Below are 7,521 nucleotides of genomic sequence, written 5' to 3'. Positions count from 1 at the left end.
AATTTGAAAGCGAACTAAAGTCCAAACCTTCACTACCACTTGGACATGTTAAAAAAGGGAAGGCTAATTGGTTGTCGAAGAAGAAAAGAGAACACCATTTAAACCACCATACCAATAGATCCAAATAATGGAAGCTTTTTATAGACTATAGAACCTAAAGGAAACAAGGCTAAAATCGTTGCTTGAGTTATGTAAGGAGATGTGGAGGAAAGCCTGCAGGTAATCATTATAGCTTAAGAATCGACTGTTCAACGAAAGAAGATAGCATAAGAATCATGAGATTCTCCCAATCAGAATAAAAGAAAGGTATCTTCCATAGCCAAAAATCAATATGCTATCCATTGAAGTTCAAGTAAGTGACGAGAGTAAGACCAGTAGAAATATGATTATCTTAACAGAACCATTGTCTTTCTCGTAGTGCATGAAGGAAATTGTCTTTAGAAAACTGATGAGATCCATCTACATGCAAAAAAATCAGCACAACAAAAAATATACAACAATACTAAGCAATTACATATCAAAAGACTCCCTCTTCGATAAACTCAAATATACATAAAATAAAAGCAGAAATATTTCTTTCACACAACTATTTTTGAAGTAAATGTAAAGAAGTTTTATTAAGCGCTATCAAGTCTCAATAGAGGCAAAATACAAGTAGGAGGTGAAACAGTCCATTTCACCTGATCTGTCAAAGAATGGGCAGTCCTAGCCAATACATGTGCTACGCCATTAGTAGATTGAGGAATATAACGAACACTAACACTATTCGCCTCATCAATTAGAGACTTACAATCATAAATAACTGAACTACAGGCCGAGTAATCCATGTAACTGGGATCAGTAATAGCCCGAACGCTAAGTTGAGGATCCAACTCCACAATCACATTGGACCATCCATCACTTTTAATCCAGCTAAGAGCTTCTCTGATGGTTAAAGCTTCAGCAATTTTTGCTCCAACATCACCAAAAACCACCATTTGCTTAGCACAAATAAACTCTCACAGGCTATTACGGGTCACCATACCCAATCCAACATGGGAATGATTAAAAGTGGCTGCATCAACATTTATTTTTAAAACACCTCCAAGAGGCTTTTCCCAACCCAGCATTAAAGTCACAGTCTCCATTTAAACTTGCTGGCTTTGCTCATGCCGCAGTCCAATCTTGAAGAAAATGTCGAGCAAAGGAGATCACTTGCAGAGGAGACTTCCATACTCGTTTTTAAACCAACTGGTTGCATTGTGTCCAAATAGCCTAAAGGGTGATCAAAATCACACCAGCCTGCTCCAACGATGTGGGAACTAACACAAGGAAAAGCCACTCAGATATAGTATTGAAGAAAATATAAACTATTCAATACATGGATTCTTATATATGGATCATAATCCATATTTACACATAATACCAATAATTTGTATAAATAATTTCTAATATTATCACATGCATTTAACATGTATTATATCAAGGATTTGACAATCTAGATGTATACTTTATTTGCAGAACCAAAATGATCCATATACTTATTAAATTAGAGTCTTCAAAGATCAAGCAGTAAAGCTTTTTTTTTTTTCACTTGTGCACCAACTTAAATGCATCCATATATATTTTATAATTTTGACATTAAACATATATAGAGTTCCAAATATTACAATGAAAAGATATAACCCTTTATATATAGCCAAAAAATATGTCTCTTAGCAAAAATATGTGTTTCGATGGAATTGGGTGGACCCACATAGATGACCCATTCTAATTTCCAGTATCTCTCACTTATATATGATGAATCAACTTTCATTTCAAATTTCATACTTCACAAATAGACTATATAGCTAATGCATACTTTGAGAGCTTAGTTGCTATATACATGTTAGATAATATACCATCTTGACTAATGGAATTTATAGTAGATACAATATACAACATTCTAGATTATTTATCGCATTTATATATGTCACAATTACTTTTCAACACTTTTATGTTTATAATTATATTTTTATCTCAAAAATAAATATAATGGATCGGTTAATGAATACAAATTAATATGATAATATTTAATTATTTTTCTCGTCTCATAATTCTATTAACCTTAGTTTAATTTGTTTTTAAAAATATCTCCTTAGATCGAATTATTCATAATCATTTGGCAATAGTCTAAGAAAATAAGAAAAAATTAAATTTCGAGTAACTAATTGGAGTTAGGGAAAATTACTTTGTAGTCCCTGAGGTTTAACGTAATTAACACTTCTGTCCCTCTATTTTGGCGACCCAACACTTAAGTCCCTCACTTTCTTTTCTGTCCAACTTCGTAGTCCTTCCGTCCAAAATAGCCGTTTGGGACACGTGAATTGACAAAATTAACCCTCTTCTTTTTCTTCTTCTTCTTCTTCTTCCCTTTTCTGCAACTTCTTCTTTTTCTTCTTTTTTCTTCTTCTTCTTCTTCTTTCTTCTTCTTTCTTCTTCTTCTTCTTCTTCTTCTTCTTCTTCTTTCTTCTTCTTCTTCTTCTTTCTGCAGCAGCTTCTTCTTCTTCTTCTTCTTCTTCTTCTTCTTCTTCTTCTTCTTTCTTCTTCTTCTTCTTCTTCTTCTTCTTCTTCTTCTTCTTCTTCTTTCTTCTTCTTCTTCTTCTTCTTCTTCCTACTCTTTCTGCAGCTTCTTCTTCTTCTTCTTCCTACTCTTTCTGCAGCTTCTTCTTCTTCTTCTTCTTCTTCTTCTTTCTTCTTTCTTCTTCTTCTTCTTCTTCTTCTTCTTCTTCTTCTTCTTCTTCTTCTTCTTCTTTTTCTGGAATTTCACATTGAAAGAAGGGAATTTTTGGAAAAAATTATCACATCTCACCTTTGACTCTTTGACCAAACGGTTTAAATGGACGGAAGGACTAAGAATTTGGACGGAAGAGAAAGTGAGGGACTTAAGTGTTGGGTCGCTAAAATAGAGGGACAGAAGTGTTAATTACGTTAAACCTCAGAGACTAAAAAGTAAATTTCCCTTGGAGTTATAAAGATACATAATGAATATTAGTTAAAAACTATAGGGTTTCATACAATATTAAGTAGATATTAAATATGTATTGTCTTTATTAGATACTTATTGCATATGCAGAATGAATCATATACCGCAATATTAGCTTTTCTTCCTATGGAGCGTATATTTATGCATTATTCAATACTGCTTATTTGATTATTCATATATCAAATTTCTAATTTTGAGTTCACATATTTACTCCAAGTTACATATAACAAAACTCATATGTAGCGTTAATATAAATTATTTAATTTAATCATATATAATTAAATTTATTTTCAAATACGACATTAAAATTATAAACTTTGAGTTCTCTATATTATCATTCTTGATAATATTTAATTTAAATGTCAACAAACTTATTTATTTACATAAATAAATAATTTAAAGCAATTTCGTGACTCAAAAAATTAAAAATAAGTTAAAATAAATTTTAGACATTTTATATATTTTTTACAATAAAAATTTTATTTATTTCATAAAAATAATTAATATAAAAATATAAAGTGTCCAAAATTTTATTTGAGATCACCAAATTATTTTTCTAAAATTTTTTCACTAAAAAAAAAATTTTAAAATTATGGTATATGCCTTTATACGGCTTTAGCGTTTATAGTTCATGATATGTATTCAAACGTATATAGCATTCACATGAAAACCAAAAATCACTGTAGTTAAAAGAAAAATATTTATTTGATTGAAAGGTAATAATTTTTTGATTGAAATAAAATAATTTTTTGATTTAAAAGATATATTTTTTCAGTTGAAAGATATGTTATTTCAATTAAAATGACGTGATTATTTAGCTGAAAGGACATATTTTATTGTTTGAAAAGACATATCTTTTCTATTGAAATGATACATACCATCAAATGAAATGACAAGTCACTTTAATTTAAAAGTCATGTTGTTTTAGGTGAATTGACATGTCATTTTGGATGAAACAACACATCATTTTATATGAAATGACACGAGATTTCAAAATTTTTTCTCCACACATGTAATTTACTTGTTTTTTTGTTGCTGGATCTCATTTAAAAAAATTCTAGTAAAGAATTTGTTAATACAAACTTTCTTTTAAGGATATAATTTTGAGATTTTTCTCAAATTTAGGGAGTCATGTCCCTCTCATTAAAAGTTTAAAATTTTTACTTTTTAATGGCATGAATAAGTAGGGAAATGAATGATATTAATCCCTTGCTCAAAATGGTAGAGTACAGTCAACGAAGTGATGGCAAAAGAAGCCCATAAGCCAATAAAATTAACTTAAATCATTTGGTGGAGATAAACCTAAGCTCGATCCGAAGAGTTAATTGATAGTCATTATCACTCTACGGATTAAAATATTTTACACTTTTTAGATTTACTTAAATATTTTTTTAAAAATATTAGTTATTTAAGTCATATATTAACATTTTAATTTATTTTTTATTTTTTATTTTTTTCTTCTTCATATATAAAAATTAATTTTTTTAAAAAATTACTATTTAATTGTTTAAATTTTTAGAAAATTTTAGTTTGTCCCTATAATTATTTAACTGAATTAAAAAAATCTCTTGTTTTCTTAAAATACCAGTATTTGATAATCTCATTAGTATTTCTGTTAGTCAAATAACTAAATAATTAATAATATTAAAACTTGAAAGATTTTACAGTAATTTGTTTAAAATATCAGGCATTGAATTTCAAAAGAATTTTATGATATTTATCAATTGACCAATGAAATTTTTCAATATATAAAAAAAACTATTAGTTACATTTTTAAAAGTAACAAATTTTTAATTAGATTTAAGACTTATATAGATGAACCAATAAATTTTTAAAAATTTAAGAAGTTAATAATAATTCTCTTTATTTAATTCTTGACACTGCAAATTAAATTTTTAAATATTTAGATATTTTATTCAAAATTAAAATTAAAATTAAAATTAAAAAAATATGTTTATGCGAATGTGACATAATATATATTATTTTTTATTTTTTTATGAGATCTATATGTCATATAAAATAATTAATTTTTTTAAAACAGACCAATTGATATAAAAAATCCAAACGTTTATAATTTTTAAGAATTAATTCAAAACTTTAATAATTACCATGATAAGATAAATTTTCATACCTTTTAATAATAAAATTTTATTTTTATAATTTTAAAAATCAAAAGTTTAGTATTTTAATTTTTATAAATTTTTTAAAAAATATATAGATATAATAAATAATTTTTAAATTATAAAAATAAAATTTATTATATAAAAAACACTACAAAAAAACAAGGTATCAGTGACGGAAGTAACTTCCGTCGGAAAAAAAAAATTAGCGACGGAATTAGCGACGGATCAGCGACGAATATTTATGTTTAAATTTCTGACGGATTAGCGACGGATTAGCGACGAATTTTTAAAATATTAGCGACGGAATTTATTCCGTCGCTAATCCGTCAGAAAAATCAAACAATATAAAAACAAAACCCTAAACTTCTCTTTCCTCATCTCTCTTAATTTCAGTCACGCTTTTCCTCTCCTATCTCCCCTCAGCGCCGAATCGATCTTCCTGCCACTCTCGCCACCGCCGCCGCCGTTGCGAGTCCCAAGGCTGTCGCAAGTTGCTGTCGCGCGCCCCGTTGCCACTCACCGCCGCCGTCGCCTCGCCGTTCCCGTGACGGATTTGCTGTCGCCTCCACCGCCGTTGCCACCCGCCGCTGCAGCTTCCGATCATCGCCACTCCATGTAAGTTAGTGAACATGGGATTGTTTTCATGGTTGCAGATAGTAAAAATATTCTTAATATTTTTTTTAATAAAAATAAAGATAAAATTAATTAAAATATTTTATATATTTAACAGAAAGCTTGCTGCGTGCCCAGCAGTGGGCACGCAGCAGCTCTGCTGGGCACGCAGCAGCTTGCTGCGTGCCCAGCAGCTTGCTGCGTGGGCACGCAGCTGCTCTTGCTGCGTGCCTTGCTGCGTGCCCAGCAGCAGCTTGCTGCGTGGGCACGCAGCAAGAGCAGCTGCTGCTGGGCAGCTGCTTGCTGCTGCCCAGCAGCATCCAATAGTTTAGTATAACTATAAAAAAATAATTAAATATGTTATAATTTTAAAAAATTATAATAATTAAATATAAATTAATTATATTATTAATATCTATAAAAAAATAAAAATAATTTAACTTATTATTAAATATATTTGAAATTTTATTGTTATATTTATCTAATTAACTTTATTAACTTATTAAAATTCACAATATTTAATGAAATTTAGAATATAATTTATTTTTAGTTTTTTAAATAAATTATTAATAGTTTAGTATAACTAATTTACGTTTAATTATTATAATTTTTATAAATTTAAGTATTAAATATGTTATAATTCTAATTTAAATGTTTAATAAATTAATAGCAACTAATACAAAATATTCAGCCATTTATTTATGTCCATCACACACAGTTCTTTTATTCATAAATACTTTTATATTGGTTGTCTTTATTGTTAATTGCAACTAATGGACAATTATTTTTTCAGATGCCTCGAAGAGCAGAAACGTAGAAAAAGATGGGACTATTACGAAACACTCTTGTGGTTCAATAAAACTGGAGGTTCATGAGAATAGATTGGTATAACTTTTTTATTCCTTACTTTTATTTATACAATTCTGTTTTTATATAAATGTCTAGATATTATTCGTGCATATTGTATTGTGGTACATCTTGTGTTGTGTGATTATTTCTTTTTTGTAGGCAAAGAAGTTAGGTAGGCAACCAACTCAACTTGAACTATTTCGTGCCACTCACACAAAAAAGGGAGTCAAGGTGTTTTCATTGATGGAAAATCACAACGAGTTGATGTAAGTTAGTTTTTGCTTATTTATCGTTATCACATTATTTTTCTATTTGTTATATTATTTTTCTTTTTTTACTTAGGGAGCTTATTTGACTGCCATTCCTGAAAATGTGAATGATAATTGTGATAGTCAGTCTGCTTTTGATTTGAATAAAACAAGACATGGAGCAAATGCAAGAGCAAATGCAAGAGCAAATGCGAGTGCAGATAGAAAAGCAAATAAAAGATCAGATGAAATCATTGAAGAACAAAAAAAGATCTTCACCGCATAATCCAACTGCAGATTGTACTTCTCTATCAGATGGTTCAACAAATTCATAGATTAGTTTTTAGTTTTATGAACATTGTTAAGTATAATTGATTTATTTTAAATTTTATGACGATTGTTAAGTATTATGAATTTATTTTAAATTTTATGAACATTGTTAAATATTATGGATTTATTTTAAATATTCTGAATATTATTGAGTATTATGAACATTACTTATAATTATTATGAATGATATTTAATTTATATTCAATATGATTCTTAATTATAAATTATTTGATTATACAGGGAATATGTAAATAAAAACAGGGAATTATTTTTTGTGATCGAATTTCAACAGATTTGCGACGGATTTGTGAGAAAATTTTTTAAAATACGTTAATATTTACGACGGATTTCCGAC

General features: G+C 28.6%; 1 long non-coding RNA gene across 1 annotated transcript; it reads left to right on the top strand.

Annotated features, from left to right (window-relative positions):
- Positions 1–6,540: 6,540 nt before the first annotated feature.
- Positions 6,541–7,003, top strand: LOC110600398. Its single transcript, XR_002485691.2, has 3 exons — positions 6,541–6,624; positions 6,748–6,854; positions 6,931–7,003. It is a non-coding gene; the product is annotated as an uncharacterized LOC110600398 (long non-coding RNA).
- The last annotated feature ends 518 nt before the right edge of the window (positions 7,004–7,521 follow it).

This window comes from Manihot esculenta, chromosome 14 (assembly GCF_001659605.2).
Source record: "Manihot esculenta cultivar AM560-2 chromosome 14, M.esculenta_v8, whole genome shotgun sequence".
NCBI classification, from domain to species: domain Eukaryota; kingdom Viridiplantae; phylum Streptophyta; class Magnoliopsida; order Malpighiales; family Euphorbiaceae; genus Manihot; species Manihot esculenta.
Note: the sequence above shows the minus strand (reverse complement) of the source record. Positions and strands in the feature narration are given on the sequence as shown.